Source organism: Balaenoptera ricei, chromosome 4 (genome assembly GCF_028023285.1).
Source record: "Balaenoptera ricei isolate mBalRic1 chromosome 4, mBalRic1.hap2, whole genome shotgun sequence".
Classification (NCBI taxonomy): Eukaryota; Metazoa; Chordata; class Mammalia; order Artiodactyla; family Balaenopteridae; genus Balaenoptera; species Balaenoptera ricei.
The window spans coordinates 126,608,517-126,634,460 of NC_082642.1; the positions used below are offsets into that span (position 1 = coordinate 126,608,517).

The 25,944-nt window shown below is 36.4% G+C and overlaps 1 long non-coding RNA gene across 6 annotated transcripts in view; it reads right to left on the reverse strand.

Annotated features, from left to right (window-relative positions):
* LOC132365498 (uncharacterized) overlaps positions 1-25,944 on the reverse strand; it is a 231,018-nt gene that overhangs the window by 102,285 nt on the left and 102,789 nt on the right. The window contains exon 5 of one of the 6 annotated variants that reach the window (XR_009503110.1): positions 12,525-12,849. The exons of the other annotated variants lie outside the window; for them this stretch is intronic. This is a non-coding gene — a long non-coding RNA (uncharacterized LOC132365498). Of the gene's footprint in view, positions 1-12,524; positions 12,850-25,944 lie in introns of those variants that run through there. 6 annotated transcript variants of the gene reach the window in all.

Sequence of the window (25,944 nt, forward strand, 5' to 3'; positions counted from 1 at the left end):
ATGTGGGATCCTCCCAGACCATGGCTCAAACCCGTGTCCCCTGCATTGGCAGGCAGATTCTCAACCACTGCGCCAACAGGGAAGCCTCACCCAGGGCTTTTAAGGTCCATTAATCAGAAACTAAAAACTGACATCACTTCAAGTATTTGCATTACAGAAAATTTAATAAAAAAATTACTGACATGGGTAATGCAAGAGCTGAGAAAGCAAATAAGAGAGAGTGAAGTAGGCCAGGAACTAGCAAAAGCAGGGACCATTATCATCTCTGGGCCAAAGAGAAAAAAAGGAGAGGTAGTATTACCAGAGCCCAGAATGGAACCACTTGGGCCTGACCAAGAGCCATGGAGAATACAGTCACTGCCAGGGAAGCTACCCAAGATTGGGGGGGTGGGAGGGAGGATATACTCTGGCTTCTCCCTTCCTCCTGCCTTCCAATCTCCTGCCATGGTTCGCACTGACCTAACACAAGTGAAAGGGAACTAGGGTAAAGTAACCTGAAAGGGCCATTCCTCCTATGATACAGAGCTATGACTCTGAGGGTCAACAAGCTCAGGACAGGCACGTCAGGATGGTAGGTTCTTTTTCTTAAGGGAGTAGCAAGTACAAATGTGTCTGTTTTATCATTCTTTAAGCTAAATATATACATTTTAATTTTATGTACAATATACTCTGCAATTGTTTTTTAAATTCTTCTTCAAGCATGGGACAGAAATGTTTTGCTTAGGGATTCTATCATTAATTTTAGTACATTGCAGAGATATATGAGCTTTCCAGATTGAATACTTTTTTCATGTAAGATCTTTTAAAATTCCAGTTTTCACATAAGTAAAATGGACATAATAATTCCTAATTTGCAGTTATTTCCAGTTCTAAGGTTTGCAGTATGCATGAGAGGCCTAACACTGTGATTGGCATAAGGTAGAACCTCAGCGAAGGTGAATGGCCAAGTATTTTCATAAGGGAGCTGTGAAAAAGCTAGTGAGGCTTTCTCTGATTTCAGGACTTGATCAGAAAGGAATAAATAATCATAAATTCTCTTCCATATTCTTAAGGAAGTTAATTAACATGCTTCCCTGAAGTTTTAGTATTGTATTCATGCTTTGCTACTGGCATATTCAAAAGCAGAAGCTAACACTAAGAATTATTGCAAAAAAGATGCCACTGTTAAAGTACCCATTGTCCAAGGGATTCAAGGAGAAAATATGCTAAGTATGAGGAAGATTGGTCACCACTTCCAAAAGAAAAGACTTAAAATAAAGCAATACGGACTTCGAATCACTTAAAATCATAACAATGGCAGGAATGTGTGGTTTGTCGAGGACTGAAATAACCCCACAGCAGTGCAGTGAATTTTCATTGATATATAAGTGGTCGCCTATTATTTGCAACAATGAAGGGGACTAATTTAACACAAGAATGTAGCAGGAGAGGCAATGCTGGCTTAATAATAGGTTCATTCTCAGCAGGAATTCATATGAATGAGTAGGGGAAATAAGGATAGTTGCAGGGTGGGAAAGAGAAGGCAGAATGAGATGACTGCAAACCACATGGCATCTTTGCTTAGAAGTTTATTACACGAATGTGCCAAGGAGCTGTTTCAGTGCCCTACTGTGTGAATCAAGAAATGTGAATCCAACTTGACAAAGTATAAAAGGTAAAGACTGGGTAAAGCTGACAGACCTCAGCAATCTCCGTTACTGGCTGTTACCTTCAGAGTGTCGTTGGCAGAAAATGAAAGCGGCCACTGGCTTGCAGAGCTGCAGGTGCACAGCCTGGACTTGGGGACAGAGCAGCAAGGGAAGGAAAGGTGTGCCCTTCACTAGAATCCAATTTGTTAAAGGAAACTGTATATGCTGTGAAACTATTTACCCTGATTTGGAAATTAGTGGTTGCCTTAGCAACACTTGAATCCCATGAGGCTCACACGCAGTGCTAATTTCAATTCATGGACACCTTCACGGGTGAGGAATGCAAACAATAACTTGAGTGTCCCATTTGGCGTAACTCTCATAGGAAATGAGATTTCCCTCTGCCTATAAAAATATCTTGATAATAACCCCCATTTATCAGTATCTTCTATACACCAGCTTTATGCTGCCAGCTTTACATTTGATTTCATTTGGTGGCCACTGCAAGGTCAGCAATATTATTCCCATTTTACAGATGAAAAATGAGCTGTAGAAAGGCTACATTACTTTCTCAAGGTCACTCAGTGGTGGTTTGATGATTTTAACACAGATTTGGCTGACTTCAAAATTCCACGTTCCTTTAGCATTTCTAATTCTGTTAAGTAAAATGCAAAATTTGTAAAGCTGCAAAGTACCTTAGGAATTATTCTAATTGAGCACAATGTCCTCAGTTAAAACATAAGGAACTAGAGACACAAGAAGGCCAAGAGATTTACTCATGGTCACATGGCCAATAATGGCAGAGTTGAGAATAGAATTCAGTTTTCAGGACTCTATTTGAGCCCTAATTTATGGAGGCCACCTCTGAGCCATCCAAACTGGGATGTTCTCAATGTTGAACTGTTATCTCATTCATTTTTGAATGTCTTTATATAGCTAAAACCAAAGTAGAAATAAAAACTGAGAGAATTTCTGTGTTATGTTGAGATATATCAATAGTAAGATTTAACATTTTAAGCCCAAAACATTGAAGGTGACTGATTCACACAGGCCCTTCCAAGCTGTGTGCATGCACAGCTGCTCATGTCATAAAGTACCCTCGCAGAATTTTCTTTCTATCGTGCAAGGACTCACATGTGTGAGATGTCCCATCTGCGTCTGCAGCAGTCACCCTGAAGTTGACAAGAATATGAGTCAAATGGCAGATTCATTTTGCACCTGGGTTTTCACAGGAGGCAAGGGCTAGTCCAAAACAAGACTGAACAGTGAGGGTTACCTGTGGTGCTACTTACTAAACTCTTTTCTGTGCCACTGTCTCTCTTTCATGGGCGGATACTCCCTTCCCCAAATCACCAGGTTCCCCGTGCCACCACACTGTCAATCTTGCCATACTGTCATCTAGCTATCCAAAGTCCCCTGCTTTAAAATCCCATTAAGACCTGGCCTCCTCCACAGTAACCTTATGCTCCAAAATTACCTTTTTTTCTTCCTCATCCTATTCTTATCACAATTGTGTCTCCTTAATGATCTCAGCAAGTTGTTGAAAAAAGATATTTCTGGTTAATTCCGACACAAAACAATGGAAGCAATCTTTACAAAAAATTCCTTGTGTATTATGTAGTAAATGTTTTGTTTTCCTGACCCAGCAACCTCCTAAGAAGTCTTTGTGCCTTGACATATGTATAAGTTTGCCTTGATTTTTTGCAAATGTTTTAATCCAGTGCTGGTTTTAGGCTCACAGGACCTTGTTAGGTGGTTGACCAAGATATGAGAACCAGAGCCCCATGGTGAAGGAATGTGTCTGAAGGCAGAAAACTTGGGAAGGATGTCTTTGAACTGAAAGGAACTGGTTATTGTTAACTAAGTCATTGAAATGGTCAAGACTTAGTGATCTACTCATCTATCAAACATTTGTTATGTGCTTACCATGTGCCAAACGTTGGACAAGGAATAGGAAATTTAAAAGAAAAAAAATGAATAAGGAATCTTATTACCCTTCAAGAAATCTATAACGTAGGTGGGGAGATAACACATATGTTCATTACAATTCTTTGCAATAGTTGTTTTGATGAGAGGACAATTTGGTGAAAAGATGGGCTTAAATACAGATCAATCTGAACTTAAACATTGCCTCTGCCACTTATAAGCTATGTGGACCCCAGCGAGTCACTTAACTTCCCTGGACTCTAGTTTCTTTATCATAACGCTTCAGAAAATATGTGTATACTTTGCAGGATTGTTTAGAGAAAGCATATATAGAGCACCTATCCTGGTACCAGTGTGCCTGGAATAAAAGACATTATATATCTGTCAACTATTATCATTATTTTTATCATTAAAATGATAAAGATAAGCTCGTGTCATATTACACATAGACACACAAATGGCTCAGAATTCATGAATCCAGGGAGATTTCCAGAACTCAGCAATGGCTTAAAATGACCGGTATAAATTTGGTAAAAGAATGGAGAGAAGAGAGTGAGAGTTGTAAAGGCTACATATTCAAAAGCACAGAGAAACATGATAGTTTAGGAACTGCTAGTGAATCTGGGTGGCTGCAGCCAGGACCAGAACTAGGAAATTAACTGGTGAGGCTGGAGACCAGACCACATGAAGACTTTATAACCATGGTAACCATAAGTCCCTGTTTGCCTGAGTTATGCCTGTTGCCCTAGAGTAATTATTAATAGTGCAAGCTTTCACTCTTAAGCTTAGATGATAAATCATATGGTCACCCTCTTTACATTCCATGGTGAGAAATTTTGGTCCTACCCAAAAGCTATGAAAAGTACCTGAAGAAAGCTAACTTGGGGAATGACATGATCAATTCTAGTTTTAAATAGCACATTCTGGCAATTCTGTTAGCAATGCTGGAGGATGGGTCACAGAGGGCAATCTGGAGGCAGGTAGAGTGAGGAAGTTAAGTCAGTATAAGTTGCACTTTCAGTCATTTTGTTTGAATTATAGCCATAGCTAACATATCTCTTCCATCTACTTATCACTTACTCTATGACAAATACTGTTCTAAATGTTTATGTGTGTTATCTCAATTAAATCTCAACACACCATCTTAAGATGAGTATTTTCATTATTACTATTATTATTTCTTTTTTTATATGAGGAAACTGAGACCTAGAGAAGTTAAATTATTTGCTAGAGATCAGGAGAATCCTAATTCAAACCCACAGACTCTATCACCAGATCTCATGTTTGCAACCACTAAATTATATTATGATTACAGAGGACTCAACCAATGATGACTGATGTCAGGATCCACAGTCAGTACTTGCCTAGGTAAATATGAAGTACAGTCTTCCTTCAAGTTCTCTCTTCCTTTACTGTGTCCTAGAATCCCCAAAGGATTATTATTCTTTTGTTGTTGTTGTTGTTCTCACCCATCAGATTGGAACTCAGATAATTCCCCTTGACCTACAATATATCAGAGATGTTGTCCTGGATTCAGGCTGCTTTCTTCTGCTATTGCTATCCTGTCAAGACCACCACAGAAAAGTCCAGGTTAAGACTTCCATTCCTAACCCAGGGGTGTCATTTAAATAAGATAAGTTTACTTTTAGAAAGAACATTTTGACAACTTTTCCACAGCTAAAAATGAGATGCAATTGTCCACCACCACCACTCTGATGCAAAAGGAAAAACTACTTCCTTAGACAATTGCCCCAGTCCCTGTTCTTACTATTCCATAATTAATCTCCCCATGGCAGTTGAAAGTTACAATATTTATCTCCTTCGTGAAAAATGCATTCTTACAATCATAAAACAGGTTGACACTGGTATATTCCCCAAAGTCTAGGTTATAAAGTCCTATTCATGGTCACTTGAATACATAGGGAAAGAATACTGCTGCTGGCATTGGAAATAGAATGAACAATCTGTGATATTTAGGAAACAGAATTAAGAAGAATAAGAACTGATTGCATGTGAGAGGTCAGTGAAAGGGAAAAATCAAGAATGATCCTCAAGTATTTGTCTCAAGTGAATGAGCAAGTGAGTGGCTAGTGATTTTATGAAATTAACTAGGGAACTTAGTCAGAGGAACAGCTTAAAGGGTTGGACAGGTGATAATGAGTTCAGTAAATATTTGTTGGTATGAATGGATGGGATGAATTAGTGTAGTAATTAAAGATAACATCACTGAAATGAAAGGATGATGGAGAATTTAATTTTAAATGGAACCAGTTCAAGCAATTATGCCAAGGTTACCTGATAAATTTAAAGCAAAATGATTTAGGTGTCTTAGGTGTCTTCCATTAGCTGAGCACTGGGTAGGAAAAATGGGAAGTGTAGACTTATGTGCATGTGAGTATAGAAATATATCCATCATTCTAAAAATGTCTGAAAATATTTAGAACATCCACATGATTCTGTTTCATATAATAATCTATTATTGTAATTTTAATCCATTAAAAATATTGGCTATTGAGTTTTTTTTTTAAATACCCTGTCTGATATTGTGTTAAAAAAAAAAAAATTCAAGTCCTCCATAAGCTTGAGCTATACTCTGGCTCAATTGCACAAAGTGTGTTTTATTCATTAACTGTTGAAGACTGTATGAAGTCTGGGCTAAAATTGTGCTAAAATTTTTCCTATTTTAATTGGATTGTCTCTGTATTCCAAAAGATAAGTAGATACTTGGTTTAGATGATAAAGATAATTTGCCAGGTGTCTTCTAAAATATCTCCTAGTTTTTATTTCCCTGGACATCTTTCCACAGCCAATGGTAACATTCTCGCTGACATACTCGTATCGTCTATCTCCATCCCAAAGGTGATGAGGAGATCTGACAGATAGAGACACATCAGCAACCATGCCAACTGGTTGCCAACTTGGACATATGTACAGAGCAGAGAGCGTGCTAAAGTTCCTTATTCAGAGAGCCAAGAGCCCACTGACATTCACCAATGACTGAAGAATGTGTCAATATCACTACGGCCTAGTCAAGTTTGGAGTGAGCCATGTTAAAGGTTCTGGAAAGGAGAGGATGGCCACCTGGGTAGGGCACCACTCTGCTATGTATATGTGCCTCATTTGGCATCCACTTTGCATGTCTGCTGCTGGGCTTCCATCTGTCGAATCTCAATGTAATGTCAGAGATAAAAACTGAAGACTCCATGGCTTCAAAATGCATTTTTCTGCTGGCTGCCTGATGGCTGTCTGGGGACATACAATTTAGAAAGCAATTCTTGCTGACTGACCTTCTTATATGATATGTATGTTTTAATTTTAACTCTGCAGAATATCTATTTAATCTAATAATAAAAATAATCAGTATATAACTTCAAAAGAGCTTTGCAAATTTAAATATACAAAAGTGGGAGAACATAGCCCATCACCTTATCAAAGACTCAGATCACATATAACTTGGAGTTAAATTTTGAAACATTTTCCCTTTTATCTATTGAATGTGTACCTAGAAAAATATAGTATTAATTGGAATGCAATTTAACTTGTAGTCTATAACTGATCTAATATTAATATTTTATCTAGTATCTAATATTTTTCAGAATAAATAAATCTAGGACTTTGAAAAAATTTCTCAATTGTATTTAGTTAAAATTCCCCAAATTCATCTATAATATTAGTACCTTTGACATTTTCTTAGCCATATTTAGTTATATCTCTCGCTGAAAGAACTAGTTAATTAAAAGCATATTAATAATTCTGGTCAATTATGTCTTTCTTTTCATTCTTATAATTCAGAAGTATTTTATTTTTTCTTTCCCATGTAATTATAAACATTTCACTTTAATTCAGGTGTACTATAGAGTGTTTAAATGTATCTTTTTTGTGTATAAGAGATGGTAATAAATTCAATCATAGTTTGAAAAAAATTTTTTAACTGAAGGACTTTTGAAGAATGGCAGTGTTTGCACTAGTAATCTTCTCCCGGTAAATATAACTTTATATCTCTGTCTTCAGAACTTGATTATTACAGAGTTTCAGGCTCTGTAATGCTATAATTATTTTATAATTGAACAGTTGATCTGCTTCCCTAGTTAAATGTGTGTGTGTGTGTGTGTGTGTGTGTGTGTGTGTGCATATCAATGCTGATCATGCTTTCTCATTACTAAAAAAAGATATTTTTCAGTATTGTGGTCAACTCACCCTAGGATGACCCCCAGTTAGTTCCGTCCTTGTGCAATTAACTCGCCTTGAGTGTAGGTCAAAACTGTGAATGTTTCTAACCAATAGAGTTTGGCAAAGGTGATGGAATGTTACTCCCATGATTACCTTACACTATATAAGACTCTTTCTTAGTAGACTGACCTGAACGAGATTCTCCTGCAAGACTTGAAAAATAACAAACAATCCTGTGGTGAACTGATTGTGGAGGAGAGCACCTAACAGGGAGAAGAAGATAGACTCTAGGAACTGAGAACAGCTCACGCCCAACAACTAGCCAAAAAAAAAAAAAAGGGGGGGGGGACTTCAGTCATACAAGCACATGGAAAAAATTAATTTCTGCAAACGACTTCAATGAGCTTGGCATTAGATTCCTCCCTACTCAAGCCTTTAGATGAGAATATAGTCTGGCTAATACCTTGATTGCATCCTTGTGAGAACATATGCAGAGGCTCCAGTCCACCTGTGCCTACACCCTTGACTCACATACACTATCAGATAACAAATTTGTGCAGTTTTAAGCTGCTAAATTGTGGCAATTTATTCCTAAGCAATAGAAGCCTAATACAGATTTATACACAATTCCCCAGAACTCACATTTCCATAAATAGTATGGTGTTGTATAAGTTAGTTGGAGCTACCTTAACAAAGTACCACAAACCAGGCGGCTAAAACAATGGAATTTATTGTCTCATAGTTCTAGAGGCTAAAAATCTGAGGTCAAGGTGTCAGCAGGGTTGGTTCCTTCTGAGGGCTATGAGGAAGAATCTGTTCTATATGTCTCTCTTAGCTTCTGGTGGTTTTTAGCAATCTTTGGCATTCCTTGGTTTTTAGAAGCATCACCCCAATCTCTGCCTGCATATTCGTATAGTGTATTCCGTGTGTGCATGTCTGTGTCCAAATTTCCCCTTTTTATAAGGACATCAGTCATATTGGATTAGGACCCATTCAACTCAGCATGACTTCATACTAACTAATTATATCTGCAATTACCATGTTTCTAAATAAGGTCACATTCTGTGGTACTGGGAGTTAGGATTTCAACACATAAATTTTGGGAGGACAAAATTCAACCCATAACAGGTGTTTAGCTTTTACTGTAAAAGGAACTTCTAAGAAGGAAGAGAACACTGCCATTTTAATTGAAGGTGTCATTTCTTTAAAATAATGAGCTCTTCTTTCATCCCTCACTTTGTCTGTCATGGCTAGAAGAGAGTGGGGACAAAAGCTTTCACATATCCATTTCTTTTAAAACATATTTCTTTGAACACTTGGTTTTCACTGTGACAGGAGCATGAAAATACATTACATTAAAAAGTTATGATATCAGTTTCACTCATTAAAATACAGAACAAGTACTTGTATTGGCTTATATAATTTGGTGCCCCAAAATACTCAGACTTTGAAGACTTGAAAACTTTGTGAACTACCAATATTTCCTTAGCAGTAACTTATTTTCTATCATATTCTTAGGACAGAAAGTGTGAAAATGTATTTGATATCACCTAAGTTTGAAGACATCATCCACTTCCAAATGATGAAGATTTTAAGTAGTTAGTGAAGAGAATCTTGTAGACCATAGAAATAGCTGTTAGCCAATTAAGCATCTTCTACCTGTCAGGTGTTCCAGTAAGCAGTTCACATATATCACTTCATTACCTTTACAGCGACCATATGAAGAAGATGTTAACATTTCCTTTTCACAGGTGAGGAAACTGAGGAAAAAAGATAAGCGGTGCATCCAAAGTCACACAAGAGAATGTTAGATCAGATATTTTAATCAAATTTGCCTTCATTTCAAAGAGATATTCTGTTTTGATGTGTCCCAACAATTCAACATTAATATGTTTCACAAAGTCTGGGTTCAGAATTTCTTGGAGGCCTGTATTACCTACCATCACTTCATCATACAGGTAAATACTTATTATCAACAAACACATCATGTCATTCAGAGATTTCTTTAGATGGCACCACTGAACTCAAGGAGAAAACAGGAGTTGACAGGAAAACAGTGTTGGTTTTATTCATCTTCTTCGTCTCTCCTCAGCAAGCATTCCAGACACTCAAATTATTTTTCTGAAGTAGAGCTGGATAAATATTGGACCCAAAAAAGTTTTTAAGTGGTCAGCATGAAGCTAAAATGAAAGTCAGAAGCCTACAATTGTATTTATAGGTTCCTGACTCATATACTTTAAGATCTTCTACTCTGATATTCTGTTTTTCTATTTCACACTATTAGCTCCTTCTCCTGTATTATTTTCTGTGTATCATAGATTGTTGCTTGATCTGAGACTTGCACAGTTTTGGTTGTATTTGGGGCCCTCACCTTAAAACATTCCATGAGTTACAAGAGAGAGTCAACTTACACTTCAAAACTGCAGATATATCCACACGTTACCAGAAGTTAGTAACTTGGGAAGTGTTTCCACAATTCTGTATCTATAGCTCCATAATCAACTGATCAGATCTCTTTCCTTCATCATCGCAGCATGACCTGATGAGCAGCAATCTTTGCCTCTCTATTTCCCAGCTTAGGCTATGATTAATTTGATTGGTTTCAAAATCTGTTGTATCTTTCCTCTGTGTCCTGCCTGAATATTGGCACAATATGATTGCAGTAGGTTGCATTATTTCCACTTTATCTTACATACTTGAACTTCAGGCCACTTAGTCCCAACATGTAAATTTCTGTAATATTAAATGCAAGTGAATATTTTATGCCAAGAGCCCTAGCATTCTTTTTTTTGTAAGACTACGTAACTGCTCCTAAATTACCATGAAGCATGTTAACACAAAGATATTACAAATAACAACATCAAATGATAGGAAATAGAAATGAGTCTTGGGTAATATATTATCCATGTATTTGAGTATACCATGTATCATATCATGTTAATTGTAATATCAATTCTGATCTCCAATCAGCAGAGATAAAAATGGGATGATTTTCTATGATTACATTTAAATTAAAAAGTTACATAAATTGAAGAAAGCCTGTTTATTGTAAAAACATTTATTTAGTACCTATTATATGGCAGTTATTCTTGGAACAGCAGGTGAGGAAATGGATGTGATAGTCATAAACCTTACTGTTAAAGAACATAGAGTCTAACTAGTAGACTAATTTGCCTCTAATTGTTCTGCCTCAAATTTGTTAGTATACTTACATGGCTTGTTTGCTTCTTAAGATTAACATTATTCTCTATATTTTTTACCACTATCTTAAGATTACCATTTATTCTGTATATCTTTTTGCCACTATCTAAAGATTCTTGATACTTTATTATTTTTGGTCCATGAACAAAACTAATCTAGATCTGGTTTGCACTAGACTTAACATCTAACTGCTGTGTTCTCACAGCTTTAAAATTCATAGACCTTTAGGAAGAAACCCACTCCTTCCAGAATAGAATGGCTAAAATTGTAACCCCAGTAGTGAGAGGAAAGACTCATAACTCAGATTATCTGTATCAATGAAAGAAAATAATCATTTTATTCCTATTCCATAAGCCATGTGTGATTTCAATTCAATAGCACTTAAGAATATTCTTCTGAGTGACTTCCCTGGAAGTCCAGTGGTTAAGACTTTGCCTTCCAACGCAGCGGGTGCAGATTAGATCCCTGGTCAGGGAGCCAAGATCCCTCATACCTTGCGACCAAAAAACCAAAACATAAAACAGAAGCAATATTGTAACAAATTCAATAAAGACTTTAAAAAAATGGTCCACATCAAAAAAAAAAAAACTTAAAAAAAAAAAAGAATATTCTTCTGAGAGCTAGTTACTAGATACACCCTTGCTTTAACACTTTTAAAGAAGTCCTGGTGATGACAGATAGAGATTTGGAAGTATAGCTATATTGTCACCATTTCATTCTGCTTGCTCTCCCACTGCAATTTTTTTCCTCTGCGCCTAAGCAGGTATGTGTGTGTGTGTGTGTGTGTGTGTGTGTGTAGAATAATTAAAAGTTTTCAAAATATACAAATTATATAGTTTTTTTTAATACTTTCTGTTCTATTTATTGGTCTGAATCTTATTTCATAGTTATCTTGTATTTTTTCATATTTGTTAAATATGTGATCATTATTTTCTATTATTTCTCTATATAATTTCTTTAAACATTTATAATTAGCAATATGGAAGAATAATAATGATTGAGAATTTATGATTTCAAAGATAAATGTTACCTGGCCATTTACTTTTTAAAATGTACAGTAACTTATAAATAGATGAATTTACATATAATGTGATAAACTCACTTCAATTTTCATAACTTTAGATATCTCACTCGGATTGTATACTTGTTGCGAAGTAAGATGTTTCTATTTTGAATGTTTATTTTTTGTGACCTTTTTGTAGCTGCAAAATTGTCATCTGAGTCTATTGCAACCAGCTGTAGTAAACAGAAACAATACAATAACATTAAATGCAGATGCTCACATTTTACAAAATGAGTGAATGCAATTGATGATGGAACAGTGAACATGATTAACTTAGTACAGAGACTAAACTACAAAGAATAATGATGTTATCCTTCTGTGTCACTCAAAAGTACACAATATATTGACTTGATCATGCCATTACTAGCCATGTAAGTATTACAGTGTTTCTCCTACAAAATACACACAATATGATGCAATCAGCTCTTATATTCTCAGAAACAATAGCTATAGAGTCCCTATATTATGTTCTGTGTTGACAAAGAGCTATTCTTTTTTTTTTTTTTTTTTTTTTTAATTTATTGATTTGTGGCTGTGTTGGGTCTTCGTTTCTGTGCGAGGGCTTTCTCTAGCTGCGGTGAGCGGGGGCCGCTCTTCATCGCGGTGCGCGGGCCTCTTATTATCGTGGCCTCTCTTGTTGCGGAGCACAGGCTCCAGACGCGCAGGCTCAGTAATTGTGGCTCACGGGCCTAGTTGCTCCGCGGCATGTGGGATCTTCCCAGACCAGGGCTCGAACCCGTGTCCCCTGCATTAGCAGGCAGAGTGTCAACCACTGTGCCACCAGGGAAGCCCAACAAAGAGCTATTCTTGTCTGTATCTTGAAATTTAAAATGTTTCCCTTCTTCCACAGACATTTTTAAACTGAAAAAAAAGTAGATGAAGAATACAATAGCAAATATCAAAATAATTTACTTTTAGCACTAAAAACTGGCCAATAGATTTTCCTTTACTTTTGCACTGTCATTTAAATTCATTAATTACATTTCTTATGTCACAAATAGAACTAGTAATTTGGAAGCACTATAAATATCATCAACAACAAAGCAAAAAAAAAAAAGAAACTTAAAGTTTCTTATTAAGAAACTTAAGGCTGCTCTTTAAGAATTGATACTAGTGTGCTTACAAGAATCATAACTATAAGCACATCTTAAATTATTTAATTTTTTTAGCAAGAAGATAGACCTTTTTAAGAAAAAGTCTGAAGAAATGTTCCTAAAGCCCACCAAAAAGTAATGTGTGACTTCCCCCTGCTGGCTTACCAGAATAATAAAAATAAGAAAACCCCTATGAGAATTTCTTAAATTCTGAAACAGTCAAGTCCTATTAATTTAGAGAATCTAGGAGAATTGTCTTTTGGAAGTTATAAAACATCTACCAGTCACAGCAACATTCATTTATATACCAATGCACAGACCCAGCAGCATGTATACACATTCCCAGCCACCCACATCCACTTCCAGTTAGATCCCAAAACACATTAACCCCTTAATCCAAGACCATATACAACATGCACACAAGCACATAACACACACATGCATAACCACAAGCCAAAATCCCTCTTTTCCCTAGTGCTAGTTTGGGTCTTTGCTTTCCTCTCTCTGGAATTCTGCAGTCCTCTCTAGTCCTTGCCAGTATGGGCTGGTTTCCAGGTGCCATCCTTTGCCTGCTGTCTGTTGGACCTGGTAGCTGAGCATCTCCCTGGAACCTCATATGCAACCTGGCAATCATCACCACTGAGAAACTAGTTCAGTATTAAATTATATATTTTAAATTGTTTAATTATTGTTGCATCTTATTAAAATTAAAAATAACCCAATTTGATGAACCAAAAATAATAGATGCATATTTTATATTACTCTGAATAAAATTTGCATGTTAATCAACTAATTGCTATGTGCCAAGAAATAACTTTTCCTATTGCCTCTTCTCCCTTTTCCTTGCAGTGGATATAAAATAAAAATGACCCAGATTAGAAATAAAAGATTTTGCATTACACTTAAGAATAAACAGCCCTGAATACACCACAGTTATTTGGGCCTAATTCTTTCTGAAGTCACTGCATATGAATTTATCCTTTCTAGAATTGTTTCAGTAAACTAATTCATTTATTTGGCAACTGAATCAAAGGGAGTATTATCAATAAATAAAATTCTCTAAGAAATTATCAAGTCTGTATATTGAGACCAATAAACTAATCAGACCAAGTATGTTCTGTTCTGTGCATGTTAAGTAAAGTGACTAAATAATTAACTAGCAGCTTAGTGACTGGCCTGACCATGATTAAGACTGCATTTTATATCAACCCGTAAGTAAAAATGTACTAGATGGTTACTGTTGCAGCTGAATTGTGTCCCCTAAAAGATAAGTTGAGGTTCTAAGTCCTGGTACCTATGGTTGTAACCATAGGTCACAGAAATAGATTTGGAAATATATTCGAAATGAATCAAGTTAAGATACTGTCATACTGAATTACAGTGGGCCCTAAGCCAAATTACTGGTGTCCTTATGAGAAGAGGAGAAGAGACATTGACACATACACAGAGGAGAATGCCATGTGAAGACAGAGGCAGAGATTGGAGTGAGGTGTCTATAAACTAAGGGATGCCGATGCCTGCTGGTAACTGCCAAATGCTAGGAGTAAAGAATGGAAAAGATTCACCCTCAGAACCTTTAGTAGGAATCAACTTTGCCAACATCTTGTTTTCTGACTCAGGCCTCCAGAACTAGAGAAAATACATTTCTGTTGTTTTAAGTCATTTTTTCTTACGGTATTTTGTCATAGCAGCCCTAGAAAACTAATAGTTACTTCATGTAACTATTTTTTAGGTTTTTGGAAAAACCTATTATAAGCCAGGTACTAAGTGGGTCTTTGAGCCCACAGCACATAACAAGACCTTGGTCCTTCCCTCCAGGACACTTCAGCAAGTGGATGACAGACGAGTGAACCAACCATTACAATTAGGCATAAAACTATCTTCAACAAGTGTTATGTGAACATGTCGGAGGAGCTTTATCGTAGTCTTGGGGAGTCAGAGTAATATTCCCAGAGAATATGACATCTCAGCTAAGATCTAAAGAACAAATAAAGTGAGCCAAGAAATATTAGGGGCAAGGTAGAGATGGAGGTGTGCAGAAATGATGAAGTCATTCCAGGCAGAGGCAGTGGCATATAGAAAGACTCAACAGCAAGAAAACAAGCCATATGAAGAGTGAGTTAAATTTCCATAACTCCAAGTCCACTCAGTCAATGCAAAAAATCATATGTATTATTTGTAGCAAACTTTATGAGGAACTAAGCAAAAGTTCCTTTTCATTACATGTTCTGAGTTTATAAGATAGTCGCCAGTAACGAGATGTGATCTCTCTTGTAGAATTCCTCAGAATAACATATTCATCAAATGACTGACCCTTTTAACTTTAAGGCATTTTCTGAAATTAAAACTCTAAGTCCACTGTTACTTAAACAAATACTCCTTCACTCCTTCTTTGTTATTTCCAAAGTTTTTTTGAAAAGTGCTTTTAAATTATTTCCACCTTTAAAATGTCCCAAACATCAGAGGCACTTGGTCTATATTATAAACAAATTGTCTAAAAATACTCAAACATGTATAATCAGTAAAGAAAGCATTTTTCTTTATAGTCCAAAGTGCAAGAGAGTGTCTGAAATCAGTGTAGCTCATAGAAGAATTCAGATGAAAAACACTCTGAATCTTAGAGGTTATATAAGCAGATTATTCAGGATATACTAGTTACTACGGTAACCTCACTTTTTAATTAGTAGAGTAAATAGTTTCACAAATCTTGAGTAATCTATTGACAAGTTAAGGTTAACCATAGTAGAAGTAAGTTATAAGTATTTCGTTTTAACAAATATAAAAGAGAAAATTAGTGATCAGTATTTTTCAGAAGAAAGGTACAAGCACTTACATGAAGGTTACCTGCCTCAGAGTACTGATTTTGAATCCATGATATTATAAATTTCACAGTAATGTATTATTGAAAACTGCTTACATGCATAAATTGAGATTCTTCCCCTTTTTGGTCATCCAGATGCATACCTGTCCATGTTATCTTTCCATTTCAAAAATAAGTAAACAAAAGAATTTTAATGGGATTGATACAGAATCCCAATTCAAAAATTTCTATACAACAGTATATCTTTTGATCCAATGATTGTTACTTTTTCAACATAAATATCATGACCATATTCTAGACTCTATAGTTAAAATTACACATCCCACCAGAACACTTGCTAAAGTCATGTTTAAACATAAACCACTCAGAGCAGTCATTTGATCCTACATACATGGGAATTGTCAAACCAAAGACTGAACTTTTACATCAACAGTTAAATTGTTTTTGGTTTTTTCTCTCAAGTACTGTGACATGTTTTTTAGGACCTTCTTCATGTGTATGTGTAAGTGTGAATTTGAAATGTCTCCTGCACTCATATATCCAAGAAAATCTTCTCAAATCAAAAGTTCCCTCTTGTCTAATTGTTTTTCTTTCTACCCATCCACCTTCAAGTAAGTTTTAGTTCTCATTCTTTCTCAAAAGTTTTCAAACATCTCCAGGACTTTATTTAATCTACTTGCAGTATCTTCTGGAACAAGGGAAAAAGCCCATGTTTAATTCCCTTCTACAATAGCTCACCTTCCTCAAACTTATGACAATTTCAGTGGTAATGCTAAATCCAATAGGGCCATTTACTGGTATCATTGTTTTACAATTACTATATATAAAACACATAATTATTCTAAGTAAGTTAGGGTAGATAATCTGCAGTAACCTTTTAAGGATATCTTACACACACACACACATACACACACACACCAGGTTTTTTGTCACTCAACTAGAAAATAAAAAATTCCAGGAATAAACAGGTGGATCTAATTTAAGATCTCAGGAATCCTTTCATTCTCTCAGCACATGCCTTCTTTCTGCTGGTCACAAGCACTTGCTTTTAGACTCTGGATCTCTAAGGGAGAATAAATAGGAAGGAAATGAAGTTTGGCTCAAAAAGGATGTGTACTTAAGTCCAAGGTCCAAATCTAACCCATTTATCATCAGTACTTTGCATGAACAAATCTATTATCTAAACATTCAAAGAATATTTAAACAGATGAAACTAAAAGCAAGTCAGCAATACATTTATGCAACCAAATGAAAAAGTAGAAAATGTTAGTAATCATTATATAACCACTACATATCCAATAGCATGCATAAGAGGTATTTCCAATTCTGTTCAGAAAGACAACTATTTAAGGGTTCAGGAGGCCAGATATTTTTGTCCATTTTTCAATATTAGCTGCTGAGAATCTTCTAAGACATAATACAATCATGCAACTCTTCAGTATCTACTTTATACTCTCATAACTGTCTTCCTAAATAAGATGGGCTTATTTAGGTTTTCACTTACAGGCTCAGTTTCTGACTCATTACTCTTTCTGAAATACTTATCTCTTAGTATAAGTTACTATTTATTGAACATTTGGTCTGGGCCAGGTGGTTTATATAAAGTTTCCCATTACTTGTCAGAGCAGTAAATAGCATTATCATTTTTTATATCTGGGGAAATTGAGACCTAGAGACATTAAGGTACTTGATTTAGGGTGCATAGCTGTTAAATGTTGAAAGTCAGTTACAACTTCGGTCTTCTTGAGCTCAAATCCAAGGCCTGCAGTACCTATGCCAAGGGTTCTCAAATTTTAGTGTGCTTTAGAAGGCTTGTTAAAATGTAAATTGATGAGCCCCACCCCTAGAGTTTCTAATTCAAGGTTTTTGCATTTCTAACAAGTTCTCAGATGAAACTGATGCTGTTGATCCTGGACCATACCTTAAAAACATTTCAGTACACTAAATTACCCTGAACTACTCCCCTCTACACACAATAGACTGCAGGGCCATTATTGTATAGCAGTTGTTCTCAATCCCAGCTAAACCTTTGAATCACCTGGGGAAGATTACCAAAAGAAGAAAATATGCCCTTACCTGGACCCCATATCAGACATATTACATCAGGATATCTGGGGGTGCTGTCTAGATATGTTATTTTTATTAAGGAGATTCTAATGGACATCTAGGGTTGAGAACCACCTTGAAATAGTGAAAGGAGTATGAACTTTGTAATTTAACCACTCTGGGTTCAAATTTCAATCCTGTGCACTTCCAAACCTTGTGACCATTAACACTTAGTTTTCTCTTCTGTTAACTGTTAATAGCATTGTAAATATTAAATGAAATATTAAATCAAAATGCATATATGGTGTCTGGTATAAAAGAAATGCTTGTTAAGTATTTTGACACTACTAAGTTAACTGCAAGAGCAACAGGTCATATTTGCCTGGTTTATGCCCTACCCCAACCCCCCACTTTCATCTGGTTAGACTTGGAATAAAGCATTGTTTCCTGACCCAGGGCTAGTGGCCTTGACTGGATATCAGGACTTCTATATTTTGTCTCCCGAATCTCTTCTTTACCAGTATGTCCTAAATTCTAGAGTACAAATGATGACCCTCATATCCACAGAGTTTTTGCACATCCACCCCACTCTGGTCATTACATCCTCTGAAGGGTCCCAGACTCCAGAAAAGGATAGGACTAAGCCTTCTCTCCTTTGTTCTTACCTGTTTCCCTTCTTGGTTCTTTAGAACAGCACTCTAAAGCTCAACACATAGTACTGTGCTTTGCTCTTGCCAATCTCCATTCGCAAGAAACATCCATACCCCTTGTGGTCCTGTGGGTCACTGGTAATGTTAAAACATTACAGTACGCTAAATTCTATCCTCCCCCCCAACATAGAGTCCCTCTCTTGATTCACCTCTGCAGTGTTCTCTCTGCCTCCCCACATCAACTGCCAGTATCAACAACTCTGGGAATTAAAACTTGGAATATTGTACTCCCTGGAAGCTGTGTCCAGAGAGTCAGTGTCAGCCTCCTGGATCTCCTTAAGCTTGTTATGCTAGGCTTTGCCTCATTTTAAGGAGAAAGAGTTGTCTAAATCCTGACTCGCATTTTCTCCATCACTCCTGGGTTTCTGGCATCTCAATTAATGATATTAATTGTCCTTTTTCTCATTAAATGGTGGACTTGACAATTCTATAGGCTAGAACTACATAGTATATTGACAGACAAAACAAAGTTTTTCAGTAATTTAAATAAATAAAATGCTCCAAACCCTAAATAAACTCAGTCATTTAATCATCATTCATCAAATGCCTGCTATGTGTCAAACATTCTTCTAGTCTATGTGCTGAAGAGACAACAATGAAGAAAACAGCCAAAAAGAAAATTCTTCCTCCCATGGAGCTTATACTTTAGCAGAGGAATACAGATAATAAGAATGAAACATGTAAAATTTATAGCATGTGATAAGTACTATACTGAGAATAATAAAGTAGAGATAGGGAGAGCAAGAAAGAAGAAGGAGTGATTGCTATCTTTTTCTGCAGGACTTTCAAGGAAGTCCTCACTGATAAAGTGACATTTGAGTAAAGATCAGAGGGAACTAAGGAAGAAGCCATGAGGCTCTTTGGGGCTGGAGAGCATCCCAGGCAGAAGCAAAGATCATGTTTGGCCTAAAGAAGAAGAAAGTTTGGCAGTGAGACCAGTCTTTATTGAACAAGAGAAGGTGTAGTAAAAAAAAGAGTGCAATAAAGTCAGAGAGAGGGTTCAGTTTCAGATCACAGAGCCTTTTAGGAGCAATTTTAAGCATGTTGACTTCTAGTATGACACAGGAAACATGGGAGAGCTCAGTCAGAAAAATGACATGATCTAGACATCATTAACAGAATCATGCTTGCCACTGTACAAAGAATAGATTACAGGAAGCCAAGTGGGGAAGCTGGGAAATCAGTTAGCAAGTCTTTTCAATAATCCAAATGAGAAGTCACACTGGTTTAGACAGTAGTAATGAAAGTGATAAAAAGTGGTCAACTTCTGAATATATGTTGAAGATAGAGACAACAGAATTTTCTATTAAATTAAACATGTGGTCTAGAGGTCAAGGAGTAAAGGATGACTCCAAGATTTGGGGCCTGAGCACCACCTGGAAGGATGGAGCTGCCATTTATTAAAATGGGAAACACTTGCGGAGAAACAGCTTTAAGGGAGAAGAATCAGGATTTGAAGTTGGATAGATTAAACTGAGATGCCAATTAAGTTACAAAGTAAAAGTTACTGGCTAAATGAGATGGTGTTCAAGGTGGAGGTCCCAAGGTATAGATATAAATGTGGATGTCTCATTGTAGGATGCTAGATGAGATCATCTAGGGAGTGGTGATGGAAAAAGGATCCTAGAACTGAGCCCTGAGTCACTCTGGTAGTTGAGGAAGGAAGAAAAACAAAGGTATGTGTTGTCCCAGAAGCCAAGTAAAGAAATGTTCAGGAGGAGGAAATAGCGGATGGTAATAAATGCTACCGATAGGTAAAGTATTGGTCACTGGACTTGGTATCACAGAGGTCACTGGAGAACCTGATAAGTAGTTTTGTCAGAGGTGGAGGCAAAAGACCAAGTTGGAGTGGGTTTACACATTTTATTTTTATTTAACATTTTTTTTTTATGTGGACCATTGTTTTTTTAAAGTCTTTGTTGAATTTGTTACAATATTGCTTCTGCTTTATGTTTTGGTTTTTTGGCCATGAGGCATGTGGGATCTTAGCTCCCCGACCAGGGATTGAACCTGCACCCTCTGCATTGGAAGGCGAAGTCTTAACCACTGGATCACCAGGGAAGTCCCAATACATTTTAAATAAGGTGAATAAACACTCCCAATTTTTTTTTAAATTGAACATTTTCTAAGTAGGTCAGACATCGTTAGGCACTGATATTACAAAGATGAACAAGATCCCTCAAAGAGTTCATAATCTAGAGAAAAGCATTTATAAGTAAACAGTTTTAAACCTCTTCATTAAATGAAAATAGAGGGATAGACACAGTGCTATAGGAGCGATGACAAGAGAACACCCAGTTCTTTGCTTTCTATTTCTTATTTTAATGAAAGGATTTTCTTAAAAATGTGCTTTTTCTGTAGGTGACATAGGATGGCACAGAGTATTCAAATTCAGAACGGCTTCCTATTCTAACACAAATAGTACATCCTCTTCTTATCAACAAATTAAGGTTACACAGTTTAGAAAATGTTTGCATATTACATCTCACCAGCATTGAACTCAAAATAAAACATAATCTTCTTGGTTACATCTAGTGCCAAACCTAAACCCACCGACAGAAAACAGATCTGACTCTGGGCAGGCTTTGTCAACCAACCCCCTCTTTGTCTTGATTGTTTGTTTTCCTGTCAGCAAGCGGAACTTCCCCTTTCAGCCCTTTAAGAGGTTTCAAAACTTAAGTGGAACCAGTGGCAGGGATTTTCTTGCAACTAAGTATCGCCACCAGCAAGGGCGTCCCTCAAAATGGATCAGACCCTCCCTCTGTAGGAATTCCTCAGTCTTCAATTCTCTAGCTGTCTTTCTTGATAGGGGGCCAAGGGGAGGTTAATTGGTAATTTCTCTTTGAATATCAAGCCTATTTAACTAATTACTTGGCTTTTTGATGTTATTTTTAGAAGACTGGTTTTGAGAAAAATTTTCTTAGAGGTTCTTTTCTTTCCATCTACTTTCAGATGTATTTTTAAACTTAAAGGCAAATAAAATAAATCTGATTTGATTCCAAATATTATAATTAAGTGGATGAGCCCATTATACGTGTGTAAAAATTAGACCCTCATTTTATAGAGGGAAATGAAATAACTCTCCATAAATTTTATTAATAGGTTTGTGACTGAGAAATAGGAAACAGATTATAAAATGTCAGATGTAAAAATTCTGAACCCTGTATTTAACAGAAGTTGAAGTGAACTAAATGTCACTTTCTCACAGTCATCTTCCCTGATCACACCTTCAACATTATGTCACCTCCTGTTATTCCATAGTAAGCACACTGATTCTTTCCCACATAACCTATATCATAACATAGAATTACTGTGGGCTTACTAAACTTGTTTACTATTTATCTCCCCCTTTAGAATGTAAGCTCCATGAAATCAGGAACGGTATCTTTCTTATTCTTGTAGCTCAAACACTTTCCCCAACATACTTGGAGGATGTTAAGAATTTAATAAATATTTGTTGAGCAAATGAAAGAATAAATGAATCAACCAATCAACCAACCAAGTGGACAAGTCTCAGGTTAGAATTATACAACTTCCTAAAACAGTGGCTTTCAATTTTTCTGACATGACATACAGTAAGATATACATTTTACATTGTCATAATTTGTTATTTTGTTTTAATTATTTTTATAAGCTGTATTTAACTGGGATTTGGGAGGAACTTTTTTTAGCCCATTCTCAGTTTTTCTCTCAATATAAGAATTGGATTTGTTATAATTTGTTAAAATTTGCTACAAATGTTACCTTTGTTATATAATGATTTAAACTATCTTTTTTTACTTTTTACTTTTAGTTCATGTTTATTATTTATTTTACATTGTTGTTACTTATTTTTGCTGTTTTGATCAAGTTGCTATGTATTATTCCTTTTCCTCTTGGGAGTGTGGAAGTCCTAGTATACTTTTCCTTCCAATAATGGCTGTCTTCACTCTTCCTGCTCTCACAACCAGACTTCATTCTTCACTGATATTTAAAAATAGAAAAACTATTTTTCTCACCAAGATGCACTGTGTTCTCTTCCAAGACTCCCCATTTCCATCCCCTACTTCCACAGTACTCCCCATATGAAAGTTTTAAAATACTACGCTTCTCCCATTTTCTCCTTCACCCACAGATGAGATACTTGAAGTAATTTCCTAGCCTTCCACTACCCTACCCACAACTCTTAGGTTTTGTTGAGATATTCTAAAACTAAAAGTACCAAACATTATCAGAATTCCCTGTGTTATATGTCCCTCCTATCTTAATTATACTTAACTGGCAGTTCATCACACATAGACTGAGTCTAGGTTCATCTATTTAAACAGCAATTACCCCACAGCATTTTCTTCCAGTTCTATTCAATTTTATTTAATTTAAATGCTGGTCACAACATCCTAAATTGATCACATGACTCACAAAAGGCTATGGCCTTTTGCTTCAGTTTCAGGCCCTACAGAACCCTGCTTCACTCTAGAGAGGAGCATGCCCTTGGGACTACACATCCACTCACATAAGGAAATCTGACAAAAACACTGGGATCAGCATCATACTTCAGTTCTTCTAGGGTGGTTGGGAACACCTACCAAGATCTCTCTTTATCTTAGCCCCATTACTGTAATGCCAGATTTCTGCCAGAAGGTAATTCTGTATGCTCATTTCTGATATAGACCTCTGTAGACCTCAAAACCCAGCTTCCATCCTTCATTTGGGCTCCATTTGGGCTTCATTTGGGCTTCATTTGGGCTCAAGGTATAACTTGCATTTTAGGCTCAGCACCACACACCAACTTTCCCATCCTCTAGCCATTCTATTTTACAGCACAGCTTCCAGCCCTCACCTCCAGATTTACCCTATTCCATGTTCATCTATGATCTGCCACTGATTCTCCCTAAATAAGAGAATCATAAAAGATAACGTTTTAAAGAAGACTTAAAACACAAAAACTTCTAGCTTGATAAATTCTCCTATCTAGTTTGAATAAAATTGGAAAAGGTAGTAAATTTAGAGACCGTATTGAAATTAATCTTTAAATTCTGCCTATTTTCAGTGGTTAAGAGGATATATACCATATCTAAACTGATTTTAAGAATCATTCAATAAGACATCATCTTCAACTATGTGGAAATAACCCAGCTACCTTTTAATTTTTCAGCAAAAAGTATGCAGATTAGTGGAGCCTCATATGCATAGTCATCTCTGGATCTTCAGCCATTTCTGTTCTCTTAAAATAAAAAATGCAGTGGCTCTGAAAAAATACAGACCATTGGGATCTTAGATAATGGTTCTCAACTTTGGCTGTGTAATAAAATCACCCCAGACTAATTAAATACTAATGTTTGGGAGTGTAACCCCATTTAAGTAGTTTAGAAAGCTCCCCTGGTGGTATGCGGCCAAGCATCAGAAGCACTATTCTATGCAGCGAAATCAAAGATACTCAAAAAATGAAGGATGGTCAGCCTTGAGGGAGAGGGCAGGAGGAAAATAAAACAAAATAAAAATCACCCTGAGATAGAAAGCAGGTGATCATTCAAAGTAGCCTCCAGGCCTAGCTCCTAAGTTTTATTTAAATTCCTAGACACAAGAAACTACCTATAAGAGGAATTCTTTGAGGACCTTTGCCCTATATCATTTAGCAGTTACAGTGGAGGGGGAGTCGGGGAGTTGATCGAAAAACTATAATCATTAGAAGAGAGTCTTCTAGTGCTTCTTCAACAGTGGCATGGGTTGCCTGATAGCCCCAATGAAGAGAATCAGAACAAAGGCAGTTAAATAGACTTTCTCCATAGTCAGGGTCAGAAACATCTGGAAGGTCCCTTCCTTTCACAGGCCCCTGTGGCTGCTGGGAGTTGCTGGGATTGCAAAGAGCCAGGTGAGAAGGAGAAGTCAAGCTGCAATCATGAAGCATTTCTATGTAAGTGCATCTAGTAAATAGCCTAAAAAGATCTGAGAAGAAAGGACCTGATTTGTTTTAATTTGTTCTCTCATCGTAAATAAAATTTCATTTTCATACATAATTTTGTATTTGTAATTTTGCACTCTCTCCCTCAAAGAGGGCCCTTCAAATTGATTAAGCTGCGGGCCCCACAAAACCTGGATCCAGCCTTGCCCATAGTTCACGTTGCCTGCTAAATAAAAATTATACATGAAAGCACAAATTTTAATCCAAGTTTCTTTCTTCTCACATACGGTTTATGAAAAGAAAATGTAGATATGTGCAGTCAATGAAAGAATTAATAACATTGAAAATTTCTTATAGGACTCTAGGGGTAAGAGCAGCTTTCTTTATCCTCCAGTCAACTCTTACATTCAGCAAAATAGTTGGTGTTTTGTTAAAATTGAGGTTTCCAAACGGTACCTGGGATTTCATAAGAATTTTTTTCTCCATGACTGTTTATGCTGCAGAAAAGCCATTAAACATTTTGGATTACTTACTAGGAATTTCAAACTTTGCAGCATTAGTTTTCAGACACCTGCTAATACCTAAACAGTGCATCCCAATTACAAGGCACCATCACACATTATCTGATATAATTCTCATATGAGCCCATGAGGCAAGAATCTCAAGCATTTTTGTCAGGCCCTATAGCCTCCTGCAGGCTGTTGAAGAAAGTGGATCTTGAAACAGGTGAAATGTATTGTTCACAGTTGCTCATAAGGATGCAACATAAATTGATACCTGGGAACTCTGACTCTAAAGCCAGCATTCCTCCCACACAACCTCTCATCTTCTCCCATTTTCCTGTTACCCTCCACTGCCTTCTCCACACTCTTCTCTCTTCTAAGGATTATAGTTCTTTAAATCAGCTCCCCCTCCAGTGTAACTGCTAAGTAATATAAAGCAAAGGTCCTCAAAGAGTTGCTCTGCTAGGTAGTTTCTTGTGTCTAGGAATTTTACTCTATGCAACCCTCTGCCAAAAATCATTCAATTCTTTACTCTTTAAGAAGATGCCAAACTATATATGTTATATGCTTTAAATAGTTTTCCAGAAACCACAAAATGCCCATAGAAATCTGAATGAGTATTTTTTCATGAACTTGGGACTTAAATTTGGCTCTTCTTATCAATTTAAATGTTTTCAGTTAAGACTTGTGTACCTAAAATACCTTGCACACTCTCAGACTGCCTTGTCTGTTTTTTTTTTCAGACTGCCTTGTTTTTACTTTATAATACTAATATTAATAATACTAACATATAATACATTTTATCTCAGGGAGGAAAATGATGTATCTCTTGACCAGCCATGATAAAATTCTGTTTTTGTTTTTGTTTTTGTTTTTTTTAGTAGATCTCTGTTGGAGTATA